This window comes from Colobus angolensis, unplaced genomic scaffold (assembly GCF_000951035.1).
Source record: "Colobus angolensis palliatus isolate OR3802 unplaced genomic scaffold, Cang.pa_1.0 Scaffold231, whole genome shotgun sequence".
Lineage (NCBI taxonomy): Eukaryota > Metazoa > Chordata > Mammalia > Primates > Cercopithecidae > Colobus > Colobus angolensis.
In genome coordinates this window covers 2,123,324-2,138,743 of record NW_012115500.1, presented here as the reverse complement: position 1 = coordinate 2,138,743, position 15,420 = coordinate 2,123,324, and the positions used below count along the sequence as shown (strand labels likewise).

The window sequence follows — 15,420 nt, the reverse complement described above, 5'->3', positions numbered from 1 at the left end:
TTTTTTTTTTTTTGACGTGGTCTCACTCTGTCTCCAGGCTGGAGTGCAGTGGCGCCATCTAAGCTCACTGCGACCTCCCCCTCCCTAGCTCAAGCCATTCTCCCGCCTCAGCCTTGCGAGTAGCTGGGACTACAGGTGCCCGCCACCATGCCCAGCTAATTTTTTTGTTTGTTTGTTTTTAGTAGAGACAGGATTTCACCATGTTGGCCAGGATGGCCTTGAAATCTTGACCTCGTGATCCTCCCGCCTTGGCCTCCCAAAGTGCTGGGATTATAGACGTGAGCCACTGTGCCCGGCCAAGTTTTCATTTTTATATTTACAAACATGGATTACAATGAAACTTTCAATTATTTTTAAATTCACATTGCCCATTTCTTTTGGATGCCTGCCTTTCTCTTTCTTTAGCATTTGTACACTTAGAAACCACAGATTTTGGCACATGAATTTTATAAAGAAAGAGTACCGTGACATGCTCTTTTAGCAAAATGAAATGGCTCAGGTTCTTGTCACAAAATATACCATGATAAAGTCCTTCCTGTTAAAGAGCTAACTAGATGAGAATACAGTAGTGTCTTCTTATCCATGATTTATTGCAGTTTCAGTAACCCACAGTCAAGCACAGTCTGAAAATATCAAATGGAAAATTCCTGAAATAAACAACTCACAAGTTTTAAATTGGACACCACTCTGAGTAGCATGTTATGTTATCATGCTCTATTCCACCAAGTATGTGAATCATTCCTTTGTCCTGTGTATCCACACTGTCTAAGTTACCTTCCTGTAAGACACTTATTAGCTATCTCAGATGTCAGATCAAGAAAACACAGTATACATAGAATTCAGCATTATTCATTGTTTCAAGTATCTACTGGATATCTTGGAATACATTTTTTATGGATAAGAGGGAACTACTATAATACATTTCCTTTTTTTCTCTTTGAAATGTATTGTGCACTCATTGATTCTATAGCGTAAGAAAATTCATTGTCTAATGAGGAGGATTCATAGTCTGAGATTTCACTTCTATAATCAATTTCAATTTTACCCTAATCATTAGAGTCTAGCTTACTGCTGTCTGTCTTTTTGCATTCATCTTCTGATTCATCTAATAATTTAGAAATATCTTCCTCTGTCACTTTTCTTCTATTTGCAGTTATGGATGGAAAAAATAATTCTGAATTATAAACTGTATTCAGTGAAACAAAGTAGACCGTAAAAATGGTGTCTCAAAAAAAAAAAAAAAAAGTTGTCTCCAGGCTTCTTTTATATCTTCTTGAATGATGATATGATACTTTAGTCAACACTATAAACAATCATAGTGATGATGGGGTAATAATGATATATTTTACAGTTGCATCATCTTTCTAGGCAATTTCATTATTATTCCGTTTCCTTATTGTTTTAGTTTTAAGCATTGTTAGGAACAATTGATGAGTAATGATGAAACATTTCCTATGCTGATGAAATAGAAAATGCTCAATATAAGAAAAAAAAGATCATGAAGTTTCCATAAAGTGCCTTAAATGTTTAAAATTATCCAATGCTGCCACATGGTAATTACAAGATATAATGGGTTTTATTCTGTTTAATAAATAAGTAAATTTCCTTTTGTTCCTTAGAAGACCTATAAGAAAACAAACAAGTCAAGAAATATTAATTTTTATAAACAGTTAGGACTGCTTAACAAAAGAAACTAAAAAAGCTATGATTGGCTCCAGTAGACCTTGATAGTGTAATGAGAACCAATGGGAAAAGTATAAACTCGGTGGTCACACAAGCCAAGATTTAAGTCCTTCACTTGTGTTTTTTTTGGCTTTTTGAATCTCAGTTTATTTACAAGATTTATTACTTAAGGTTGTTTAGATGATTAAATGACATATATGTACATGTTCTCCCAAATCCCTTTTTTGCTTTCTCTTTTATTATGAATATTTATTGCAAAAAATAAAACAGTACTCCTAGTGTGAAAGACCAAAGAAAATGGTATGGAAGACATAAAAATTGAAATAGAACTTGAGATATTGGTAGGTTATGTCTATGTGAAATTGAGAATAAAAATATACAAGGCTAAGGTGATATTATCAAAGCACAGAATCACAAAATGTTAAGTGCTTTCTGCGAATACCAGTTGCTAAATATTTACTCTCCACTAGGCTCTTGAAATCTTATATAATCCTAATAAAACCTTCGGAAGAGTGTATTATCATCCATGTTTTACAGATGAAAGAATTGAGACACAAAGAGCTTAAGTGGTCTGTCCAGGTGGCACACGGTAGCAGACAGGAGATTGAAATCCAAGACTGCCGAATTCCACAATCCTCAGTATTATCTTTACACCAAATCTATCTTTATCCCAGACATAGACAGGGAATTGCAAACGAGGTCACTTTGGTTAGTATTCAGGAAATCTAGAAAAAAAATAATAACAGGATTGGAAATGTTGTACAAGATAGTTTGGAGAGAATGAAATTAAAAATATCAATCAGGGAAAGTCCAAGGAGAGGAAATAAAGCCTGATCCTAGAATATGGGATGGAGAAAGTTATGATAATTTTAGAGCTATCACAGAGGTAGAGTCATGGGATTTATAGAAATCAAAATATAGGAAAGTAAAAGATAATTTAGAAGCTGGTGGTCTGTAAAAAATAAAAGGATACCTTAAGTAGGGAGTATAGGAAGAGAGTGGGGTCAGTGCTCACTGGACTGGACAAAGCTGGGAGAAGGGGGGACTTTGAACTCACCACGTATTCTTGAAGCCACAAATGCTATCTAGTTGCAAAAGGAAAGTATGTGAAGATTCCAATCCAAATATCATTTGTTTAGCATCTGGCAAATACCAAGGGTCATTACCATTTTTTTGCATACTTATCTCATTAATTCTCACAGCAAACTGTGACATCTATATAGTGCAATGATAATTCACAGCACTTCTAAGTGAAGTAAGCAGATAGATAATCAGGTGTGGAATTTTGGAGAAAGGTCAGAGGTGGAGAAGGGGTCATTAGGAGAGAAAGTAAAATAAGTCAGGGTACAAATATTAAATATCTTCTGCATGCTCAGCAGTCCTAGGCTCAGCATAGTAGAGGATATAAGAATACTAAAAGATGATCACTGATTGGAGCAAGTGAAATGAGTAACTATTTAAAAGACAAAAAAAAAAATAGAATAAGTTTAGACTTAGGCATTAGATTGTATAATACAAACTCCAAATGTTTTAAGTTTCGGAGGAGAAACATCTGTGATTCCTGCTGTCAAAAAAAGTTGGAGTGGATCTAGGACTTGAAAGATGGATAATATTTGACTAAGTGCTGAGGAATACATTGGCATTGCTTTGTATGTGAATGAAAGAGAAAATGAATGCTAACATTACAGTGCATGTGAAGTAGATGTGTTTATAAGACAATGAGTATATCAGATTGAAAGAGGATAAACTACATTTGGCAAACATCAGACAATAACAAGCTGTGTATGTTTTGATGACATTATAGAACACTTGGTTAATCAGAAAGAGGTGATATTTGGCAAAAAGGGAAGTCTTTGAAGGATTTTTAAGCAGAACAGTGAAGGAAAGCAGCATTTCATGAAGCGTGATGGGTGGCAGTCTGTTTATGGGATCGGAAATGAGAAAAAATCTGTAGAATATGGCCAAAACTGGTGTGTCTAAAGCATAGGTTTGAAGGAAGGAAGGGTAACCTTTAAGGAAGTCATTATTCATGGGTGGCAATGAGCACTATGTGTGACTTTAGAAATTAATGTTGCAACTCAAAATTCTACAAAGTATCTTGACAATTTAAATTCACGTATGTGGTGGATACTTAAATGAGATCTAGACTTAAAGGAGGACCAACAGTGACATGTGCATGACTATCCACTAAAAATATGATGCAGTAAGGAAGCTGCTAGAACTTGACCTGTTTATAACCTGAAATGGAGCAATATATCTTCCTTCCCTCCTTTGGCTGAGTCCTGTTGTTTTGTATTCCTAGTCAAAGTGCATTTACAGCACATGGCTCTCTGAGTGTTGGCTCTTCTTTACTAATTGAGCACATATATAATGACTATTACACATAGAATTTTGATAATGAGAGAAAAATATTTTTTCAGAAACACATCAACAAATAACATACCAGACTCATTTTGCCCATAGTAGCCATCTGATGTCTCCTAGCCTTTGTTCTACTATCTACTGTGTAACATGAGCAATAATATTACATAATTTGGAGTGTTACGAGGATCATATGGACAAATTCTGTAGCCCCAGTAGAATTTAGACAAATGTAGTTTGTCTTCTGAATTCTAGGAACTGTACTAGATTCTGTAGATACAGCAGTAAACAAAATATGTATGGTACCTGCCCTCATGAAGCCCAGGTAGAATTTATGTAGAACTTATTGCTAGCCATCAAGCATACATGCACATCCAGAAAAAAATTGTTATTATTATTAAAGTAGAAGAATGATTTAAATGATTAATGCCTATAGTTGTAGATCTGCTTATATTTTTGATAAGGTTATATAGTTGGCCCTATTAAATATGATAAAAATAAATTGCTCTATTTGGTTTATACAAACTTGAAATGTGATTCTGTGAGATAGAACATTATTGCAAGAGCCTCAGGTAATGTTTACAAAATTAACTCTTTTAGTTGCAGGATCAAGGGTAATACCATAAAAGTGTCTTATTATAATTGAATTAAAATTATCAGCTAAAAGGCAACTTCTATAGTAGAATGAATTTATGGAATAAGACTGCAAAAATAGATTGGCATATTTACGCAGAGGAAATATTCTAGATCTCCAAATTGAGAGAAAATATCCAATAAGCCCATCATAAATCTTACTATTCAACAGAGGTTAATAAAAAAAGAAGTTACATCAAGAGAACCCAAGATGTTATAAGACGTTTAGACATACAACATTTTTCTAAGAGTAAAATCTTTCAGAAAATATGTTTGGGTCCATTTCATTTATTGTAATTGAAGTCATCTTATGCCTCTGTTGGAACTCCACTTGCATGCCCTTCAAATTTAATAATGGAAGAGTTTGACTATTTATCAGACTCACTACAGTCTGGAAAATGGAGCTTCTTCTCAATTTACTGTGAATGAAAGCCCAGGTCCTTGGATTCCTCAGTTACCTGATAACAAAACCACTAGTGATACAACATTCACAGAATGAACTACACAAAGATTTCAGGAGCAAATAAAGGAGAAAATGGTCGAAGCCATGGAATAAGTAGGAGAGAAAAGAATTAAATAGAGTAACTAGTGTCATAAAATGAATTAATTATATAAGAAAAAATTCAAGTGAACATGGACAAGTTACTTAACTTTCGGAGCCTCTTTCCTCATCTATAAAATGAGATAAGTTTATAGGGTTAATGTACCTTTTAAACAACAAGCATATACATACACATAAAACACTCTTGACTATAATAACCATAATAAGCATTATTTAAGTGTTTGGTGGGGATGGCGTTCCCATATATAGCAGAATTGTGATTTTTTTTACTCATTTCTTATAGCTTTCTGATTTAATTTTCATGTAGCATTATTATTCTCTCCCTAGAACGTCTTTTTTTGCTGCTTATATATACCTTCAATAAATATTTATCTTTAAATCTCCACTGCCTCATACCTTGCCAGAAACCTGATATGTTTGTTGAATTAAATTCAGGGTGTAGAATATTTATTTCAATGAAAAAAATTGATGATCATCCCAGAGCCGCCCTTTGTATTCATTTGTAGAAATAATCTTGTTATTTTAAAAGATGACAGGTTTGTAAGCATTGCAAATAGACCTGTGTAAAGATTTCTTAAAGGAGTTATTGGTTTTATCTCTAGAGACAGAAGCTCAGAATTAACAAAGACTGGTTTGCTGCATGCATGAGTAAACTACAGGCAGCATACAGAATTAGGCTACAATGAGATAAAAAATGAGAGCAAGCCTAGGCTTAATTATGGAAGCACACAGTTCCTGGACTTGCCATACCCTCATGAGAGTTGCTTTCTGATTATGTGAAGTCTATGGAAGCTATTCAGCTATTCAAGATAAATGTATCAGATTGTCATATTTGTCTAAATCAATCCATTAAACATTCTAGTCACTATAAGTAACTGGAATACACACAGATATAGATCCATGTACTTCTGAGTGGAGGTTTCCTCTGAAGCTGTTACCACTCTCTCTGTCAGTTTCATTGTGATAAAACGCTCCAGTTTTTTTGGAGAAGGCTAGTGACTACTTTGCCCTTAATACAGTGTTCATATTAATTTACATCCTCTGTGTCCAGAAAAGAAAACAAAATGAAGGCTTAAGCTTTCATTTTTCTTGCAATTTTAAAATGTTGTCTCCTAGTCGTTTGAAAGAGGAGGCAGGTTCTATAGGTATTTCTTTACTTTGAGAGAACTTTCCTTAAAGTGGCTTTTTTGGTCTAGCCTTGTCACCGTTAATGGCATGGGCTTGCTGTCACACAAGAATAAAGTCCTTCTCAGGTAACCCACTGGACTATTAAAAGCATGTTCTAAAATAGTCTGAAAAGGAAGAAATAATACAGAGTAATTTGAATTGCTGCATGAGAAACAAGGAAAATTAAGGTTTAATCAAAGAATTATTGAAATAATTATGTTATTTATTAATGCACCATGTATTTTAATAATCATATCTGTTAGTTTATATGCACAAGTGAAGATTGAAAAAGAACTCTAGAAAATTACATGAATATATTCTTCCAGTGCTGTTCTAACATTCATTTGTGTGGCCTAGTGGATAAAAAATAGAGAATAGGGCTCTTTCTAACCATTTATATAAATGCATAGTTCTTATCCCTTTTCTTAAGCAAGACTTATTTTTAAATATGGAAATAATAAATATGCCCATACCAATTTTGATATAAATAATTGGCTATTTTCAGAGAGAGCTATTTGATAAACAAGTACCTCTTTTCTGTAGTTTTTTTTTTTTTTCTTCTCTGTAGAGGATGCTTTTGTGTTTGCAAAAGATGAAGACAAAAATGAATTTTGCAATATTAACATTAACATTACTGATTGTAGCATTAATGATTATACTGATTGTACTGATTATAGACTATTCAACCAGTTGCTTAATAGTTTTTAGTCAATTCTATGACTTTTATTCTAGTTCAGTATATTTCATATTTTGGTTTCTAAAGTATCATACATTAAGACATAATAATACTGTTACTCTTACATAGCACTAATAATTGTTCCACATTCAAAAGACAGTGTATTTTCCTATTTACATCCTCATCAGCATCTGAGTTGCTATGCTCAAAGTTGTTCTATTAATCAATCTCTCAGCAGTTATTGAATCTCTAGTATATACTTAATGCTAGCAGTCATAACAAAAGTTTCAAACCAGAAGGAGATAACAATCCAGTCAGATATTATGAATACAACAATGAATAATATAAAGCAGCTGTGGGAGAAAAAGAGAAGAAGGTGCTAATTAAGCACTAAATCATATGATGCTGATTATACTCTATAAAATTCCAGAGAGAGGGCCACAGTGGTTAGAACAGGCTTTATCAAGGCGTGTTTTATCAGTGCTTATCTTCAGCTTTATTGTGGTTGTTATTATTAATTGCTTTCAATGAGTTTAGTATTGTTTCCTATTTATTTGTCCATTTTTTTTCATCCCAAATAGGGGAAGAAGTGGTAATAAAATTAGATGTGTTTTTTAAAAATTAATAATACTGGCTGGGTGCGGTGGCTCATGACTGTAATCCCAGCACTTTGGGAGGCCAAGGCAGTGGATCACGAGGTCAGGAGATCGAGACCATCCTGGCTAACACGGTGAAACCCCGTCTCTACTGAAAATACAAAAAAATTAGCCGGGCGTGGTGGCAGGTGCCTGTAGTCCCAGCTACTCGGGAGACTGAGGCAGGAGAATGGCGTGAACCTGGGAGGTGGAGCTTGTAGTCTGCCGAGATCACACCACTGCACTCAAACCTGGGTGACAGGGTGAGATTCCATCTCAAAAACAAACAAACAAAAAACAAAATTAATAATACTAAGTGAGAAATCAATCCAGGGTAAAAACTGAACACAACATTCCACCATATAGATGTGATCTATTCCATTGTGTTCTCTTCCAAATTAGACCATTCATGCTTGTGACTGTCCTTAGTTATTCACACTTAATTATTGATATTCTGTCTTACAAATGCCTACTGCCCTATTTGATTCCATATTTCTGCTTTGTGATTAATATGCTGCTTTCCTGAGGGAAAAGTGTCACCTGTAAACCACTTTCTATTGTAACCATCCACAGTGTTTGGGGAATGAACCCTTGTTCAGTAAATAAGACTCGTTTGCAACAATTCCAATTCCAATTTCTTATAGGAAGTGAGTGAAAATAGATATGAACAAAGTACCAATATTGTCATTGAAACTCCTTGTTAGAAACAAATTGATGATTTAACATTCTCTTATATATTGGTTGCATTAAGATGTAAACATTTTCCATTTTCTATAATTCATGACAATGTTTACATTAATAATGATTTTCTCCCAGAGGAATTTTTTTTATGTGATTATAAATAGCCTCTTGGCAGACACTGGATAAGCACTGTGTGCTGTTTTAAATGACACATAGTATCAATTATACACAATACAAAGCAGGAAGAGAGATTGGATGACTTCCAAATGTGTCATTCAAGTGAGAATATATTTGTGAATTTAATTGTCATGTTAAGCCTATTAAATAACAATTATTAACATGCTTCCATTTTATCATCTATCTATAAAATATTTCAGTTTATGTTGTATGCCTGTAGTTGAAAATGTGTGAAGTTTTATTATCTTTATTAAAGCACCCTGTAGAAAATTTTCTGCTGAAGTAAAACCTCAAGTTCTTTTTTCTCCTTCTGAGGTAAACTCCAAAACCAGATTTCTTTTTAATTGGCTATATGGTTTTACACTTTTCATGTCTCTTTTAATTTCTTTTGAACATAGAATATTTGCATGTGTAGGAGCCAAAAAATAGAGGAAAAAAAAAGACATTTTCCCACACGTGGAAACAAAGGGGAAAGGAGTGGCAACATCCCTTCCTTTTGCCAAATATCAAGTAGGATGGAAATAGTTTAACTGGGTGATTAAAGTGCCAAATTGATTTTATTTTATAGGAATTAGATCTCTGTATAACAGAGAAGCAACACTTTTTCATGTGCCATATAATAGCTTTAAAAATCATTCCCTTGCATTTAAGGATAATGAGAAAGGAAATTTACAAAGAGCCTGGCTTAGCATGCTAAGTGGAATTGGAGGAAAACTCAGGTAGTTCTCAAGATATTATTCTACATCTACTCTTTAAGGATTTTTGAAGTTTTGGAGATTGTTTGTTAGAGATGATCATGATGGCAACATGAGGACAGTAAAAGTAGATGTAACATGTGTGGTACTGAGTGCTAATGGTATGCCAGGTACTGTGCTAAGTTCTAGGTATGGATCATCTTACGTATTTCTCACAAAGCCCTGTGAGGTGGGTTATAACCTCTTCAACTCAGAAATTAGGAAATTGAACCATGGGAAATTATAGAATTTTCTCAAACGGCTATATGTTGTCTCCAGGACTTAGGGAGAATTACAAATATGTTTTCAAAAACGGTGGGCCCCTGCCACTTAGGTCTTTTTTTTTTTTTTTTCTTCCTTTTTCTTCACTCTGTTTCCTAATTGCTATAATTTAAGACAAATGTATAATTGCTATTTCCCTTATAATTTAAATATGACATATACACCTAAACCTTGCCAATATAATTGCCAAATAAAGCAGATAATTGGCTAATAACTTTTAGCTGCCTTTGTTGGTTGGTGAGTGAAAGGAATCTGGCATAGAAACCACAAACAGAGTTGTTTGTGATCTTATAGTTGACAGCACAAATGGTTTATCACCAAAATTGTTGAAAGAGTCTTGGATATGGTTTACTTTTAAATTTCGTGAGTATCCACTAAGCTGACTGTAAGGCCTGATAAAATATCATCCAGTTCCATGATTAGATTTTTAAGTGTAAATTGTATTCTTAATGGTTAGAGTGACAGCAAATTGAGATGAAAGAGAACACAGAGTAAATTTATCTCTGGAGTTGTTGGTGGGTCTTAAGGTTGTTTAGAATGAAAACAACAGATTCTAGGAGTCTGGGAATTGATTTAGCAATCAACTATGCCAGCTGCTCTCTGTCAATAACCTTTTTAGTGGAATCCTAAAGTCAAACAACCAGAAAAGATAGGAGACAGGAGGCATTATTTATTTTCTATGTTTAGGTAGTTTACAAAAATGTCAAGCCTCCTATCTCTTAAGAGCAAATTTGTTACTCTGTTTATAAATTATTTTAATACATTTTGTAAATGTAATGGTTTTACCTCTGGGAACCATTTTTTCTCTTATTTCTTCACCTTTCTGGTTGCCATTCACATTACCAAAAATGAAAAATTAGATGTGACTCAATTTTCAGTCTTTTAGGGAGTCACTAATACATGTTGGATCACTGAAAAGTAATACTGAATATAAAACCTAAACTATTACATTTCAGCTTGAGAGGCTGTGACATATTCAATATACCCATATTCAGGAATATGCATTGTGAATACTTGGTTGGTAAACAACAACCTTATGAGTACTGATCTCTCTTCTGTATTCACAGCAGGGATCAATTAAATTAAATGAATAAAGTTATTATTTATTTATTAGTGAGCCAGTATGTTAACATGTGAGAGGGAAACGGCATGCCGAGGGATATAAATGAAGCCTAGGATTGTAGCTTGAAGTTTTACTTAAAGTTTTGTGTTTTTTTCTGGAAAGTCATTCATTTTTTTTTTTTTCGAAAGGGAGTCTCACTCTCTTGTGAAAGTCATTCATTTTTAATTATATTTAAATACAGACCTAAACAATTTATACATAAATCTAATATTTTAAATATTTGCCATGAAGAAAAATGGATTTCTAATGAAATGAATGATATGTGTTCTACAGCCTCTCCTACCATTCAACACCTCAGAGAATAGGTATCACTATTTTGATAAAAAAATGTTAAATATTTTTGAGATTGAAAAAGATATCCAGAAACTTGAATTCATTATAACTCTGAATTTTGTCTTATCATAACTGATGGTTGAAAACATGTGTTCTTTGTATTTTAAGGTATCCTCAAATAAAAAAAGTGTTAAAATGCCCATCAATAACATCTTCCTACTGTAATATGGAATATTACATTTTAATCCTGTTTTCTTTATTGTTCTAAAATTATATAAACTAGAATTCTAAAACATAATATGGCAGTATAATATTTGTCTGTGGTTAATTGAAATTGTTTTGTACCTTTCTAAAATTTTATCTTATGTTTTGTGCATTCCCTGTCCCCTATGCTGTTTTGAAAATACCTGCAAATGCAAGCTTAAAGACAGGATACTGTTGTATAAGAGCATTGCACTGGGACTCTGCATACTTGGGTCCTACTTGTAAGTCAGTTGGATGAATTTGGCAAATCATCCATTTTGTTTGGGTTTCAATGTTCTCAGTGAACTCTAAGGCATCTTCTGGCACTAAAACACTCTTCAAGTTTCATATGTGAGTGCAGAATTCATTAGGCTGAAAGATACCACAATAGATAATTGACGTAGTCTTTCCACTTGCGGGGAGTTATAGATATTCAGAATATATTGAAAGTGCTATATGTTAGTAGAGCTGTTTAAATAATGAAGCTATCTTTCTTCATCTTGAAGCTTTAGTTCACTTTTTCCCACTAATCATGGAAAAATGTATAACTTTCTTTGAAAGATTAGTGTTCTACTCATAAATTAGTAAACTTTCCCCAGAAAGAAAATAAATACTTTGGTATACAAGTATAAATAATTGCGGAAAAAACCCATAAATATGTAAGTTAAGGTTTCGTTGTATATCTTTGGTATTATTTTATATTTTCATATTTTACCAAGAGCTCTAAAAATACTGTAATTCAGTCTGTTTACATTAAAACACTCCAGAAGCAGTAAAACAGTGTCTCATTTAGCAATATTCATTTGTTTACTCACTCATTTAAGCAATAATTTTCACTTTTAATAATGCTCTTTCCTTTACTAAATATGTATTGCCTAATATGGTCCATATTTTGGCTTTGAGTTGTTTATTGTCTGCTGAGGATTAAGACAAATACTTGTAAATAAACAAATGTATTGCGAACCACGGAAGCAGAGGATAACGCATACATTGGGTCCTCTGAGAGCATAAAGTGTTTTCAAGAGAATGGGTAGAGGGGAGTCCAAGAAGAGTTAAAAGAGCTAAGCTTTGAGGATTGACTGAAATTAGCCAAGTTCTAGGCAGTTTATCACTGAAAATTTGAAATCCCATGTATTGAACATTTCATTGGATGATTCTATGGCAAGTTAGGACATTGCATGCTGTATTAAACAGATTTATTATTTTTAATTGAGACTCCAATCCATCCACTTGGCTTCATTAATCTCTTTCCCTATCAGCTTTGGTCTTTGTACTAAAATGAAAACACAATTGATATTTACCTATTTACCTATATCTTCTGTCTTCACCATCTCCCCTTTCCCTTACCTATATGCAAATATGATTTTCTGTGGAGTTGAAAGAGATATTGTTCAGATAACTAGAAGAAATTATTTTTAAAAAATGAGGATTTGGTAATTCTGAAAGTTTTAAAAATATCCCAGTTGACAGTCTATCTAGAACTGCAGAAATTGGTCAGCTAATGTGGAGATTGATCTTAAAGTATTGGGCCTCTTCTATGGGATATATCAAGTCCATTCAGTGTCTAACTAAGGTTAAGCAGAAAATGACCATGTAAAAAAGTATGATTTTTTTTTTAAGTCTTAGGAAGCCAATACCTATAGATTTGTCAATGGTTATGAGTCATTTATGGTAACAGGTAAAATGACTGGCATTTATCTTGACTGTCCAAATAGTTGATTAAATAGGAAAATAAAATGGAGTTAAAAATTTTAATCTTATATTAGGTTTGTCCTCAGTGCATGACCTTTGTTAGGCTATTTATCCTTCCAGAGACCATTTTTTATCTATCTTAAAAATTAGAGTGCTAGAATGGTTGATTTCAAATGACTTTTACATTCTTAAACTCTATGATTCTATGCCTCTATTTTTATTATACCCCAAACATCAGGTACTCTGTCATAAACAGGGTACAAGGATAAATGGAACAATGATATGATCTGAATTTATCATATTTCCTTTCTTTAGTTGGCCATTCCATGGAAAATTATTTTTACTTCATAAATTGGAGATGAGAAAGAAAAATCCACTAATATTACCTTTATCATTTTTAATCAAAAGAAAGCATGAAATATGTATTTGGCTGCTATTCTTGCTTTCTATCAAAGTGAATACGCAAATATGTAATAACACATGGAAATATATTAGGGAAGCTTTTAATCAGGAAGCCAAGAAACCGTTCCAGTGGAAACATTTTGGCCTGGAGGATGTCCTTTGATCTAAGAAGTTTAAGCTTTTGGTGTTTTAAACACCTTATAGTAGGGTCACATAGCCAATTTATTTTGAATAATTCATCTGCTTAAAAATTTTCTAAAATTGTGAAAAAAAAAAACCCTTGAGAGTTAATTAACAATAAGATGTATTATTGGGATAACCAAATAAGCCATCTCTGGCTTCCTCATTGGTGATCTTCTACACAGGTACTCCAGCAAGGTGAAAACTATATAATGCAAGAGGCAATAAAGACTAAGGAAATGAGTTCATAAATAGCTGGGTGAATGGAAAATTTTCTGCCCTTGCTTGGGCACTGTACTTATTTGTTCCCAGATACGCAAGTCAAATTATAAAAGTCATCCTTGATTTACTTTTCTCACTTGCCACATCAAATTCATTAAGTCTTGTTAGATCTACTTTAAAATGTGCTGTGAATTTATCCACTTCTCTACAACTTCTGATTTTCATTGACCATACATGTAAGATCACTACCCATTACTCTGAAAGGCATTCCTTATAACGTTTCCCTGATAAATTTTTATAGGGTACTCATTTCCTTTTTACTTATTTAGTTGCTTTTTTCTTTTTTTGTCTCTGCACACTGGAGTCTTTGCTGCATGAATTAGGGGATTTTTTTCTATACTGTTCACTGCTGTAACTCCAGGTCCTAGAAAAGGGTCTGGTACTGAGTAGGCACTCAATAAGTATTTGTTGCATGAATGAATGAGTTTACACTGCCCCTGTGTAGTCCAAGCCAGCTTTGGTTATTTCAATAGTCTCCAGCTGATCTGATACAGCTCATGTCCTTTTCTTTACAACATTATTTTTGTTCACATAGCAGCCAGCGATCTTTTAAAATCCTATCATGCTAAAGCCCTTCAAAGGCTTACTCTTGCCCTTAGGACAAATCCAAACTCACATGAGCAGCCTAAAATGTTCTGTGTGTGTTCATGTGATTTGCACAAAACTCCACATAGTTTAGTGGGGCCCTGCTCTTCCTTTACTGTCCAGTTTAGTTTATCTCTTTCTCCGTTCATTCTCTGCCTCACCACTCTATGCTTGCCATTCATTTATGAAATCTGAAATATTGTCTTGCTTTTGTATCTCTCATCTCCTTCTATCGCTAATGTAAGCTCTATGATACAGCCCTATCTTCACCATTGTCCCTCAGTAATTTCATTTGTACTATTATCTCCACAAACACTCACAACATCCCAGCTAACACAGATGTTATTATTCTTATTTTACCTTGAAACAACAGACTTAAGTTAGATGATAATTGCCCATTTCCTGTCTGTCCCTCACAAGACCAAGTCTCTTCAAGGCACTTTTACATATCTTTTCCATCATATACATTATTATGTCCTCAGCGGAAGTCCTATATATGTTATATGTTAATGACTCAAGAAATACATACTAAAAACAAGAAGAGAAAAAAGATTTAATAAATAAAGGAATAAGAGTATGGACTAGACACTTGAAATCCCAGTCCCTAGACCTGTGCAGCATACCATATCCAGAACAAAAGGCTTATCATCATAAATTCTAAAAGTGCCTCTCCAGTATTAAAGACAAGCCTTTGTTGTTAAGCCTTTGCCACTAACTGAAAGAGCAAATTATTAGTTGTAGAAGACTGAGAGACTGAAAAAATACTGAGCTCATACTGTTCTGGAACAGAACAAGGCAGAAGTTGTAGTGCTGAGAACGTTTTGGTTTCCTTTCTTTCTTCCTTCCTTTTTTCCCCATCGAATCTCTGCCTCTCTATGCATCTACCTTCTCTATGTTTTCCATTCTCTGCCTTTCTGCCTGGTTCTCTGGCTCTGGCTCACTGGCTCTGTCTTCGTTTTTCCATCCAGGCCTCTTTCACACTGCTCTATCTTTCTTTGTATAGGACTCTATGGTTGCCCTTGGGGTTGAGAAGTCCCTGGAAGGAAGAA

At 33.8% G+C, this 15,420-nt stretch overlaps 1 protein-coding gene and 1 long non-coding RNA gene across 3 annotated transcripts in view; one reads left to right on the top strand and one right to left on the bottom strand.

Annotated features, from left to right (window-relative positions):
* TRDN (triadin) overlaps nt 1-15,420 on the top strand; it is a 420,523-nt gene that overhangs the window by 142,264 nt on the left and 262,839 nt on the right. The window lies entirely within an intron of this gene.
* The window catches only part of LOC105513559, a 28,617-nt gene continuing 26,504 nt past the window's right edge, over nt 13,308-15,420 (bottom strand). The window contains exon 3 of the long non-coding RNA XR_001002046.1: nt 13,308-15,407. This is a non-coding gene — a long non-coding RNA (uncharacterized LOC105513559). The remainder of the gene's footprint in view (nt 15,408-15,420) is intronic.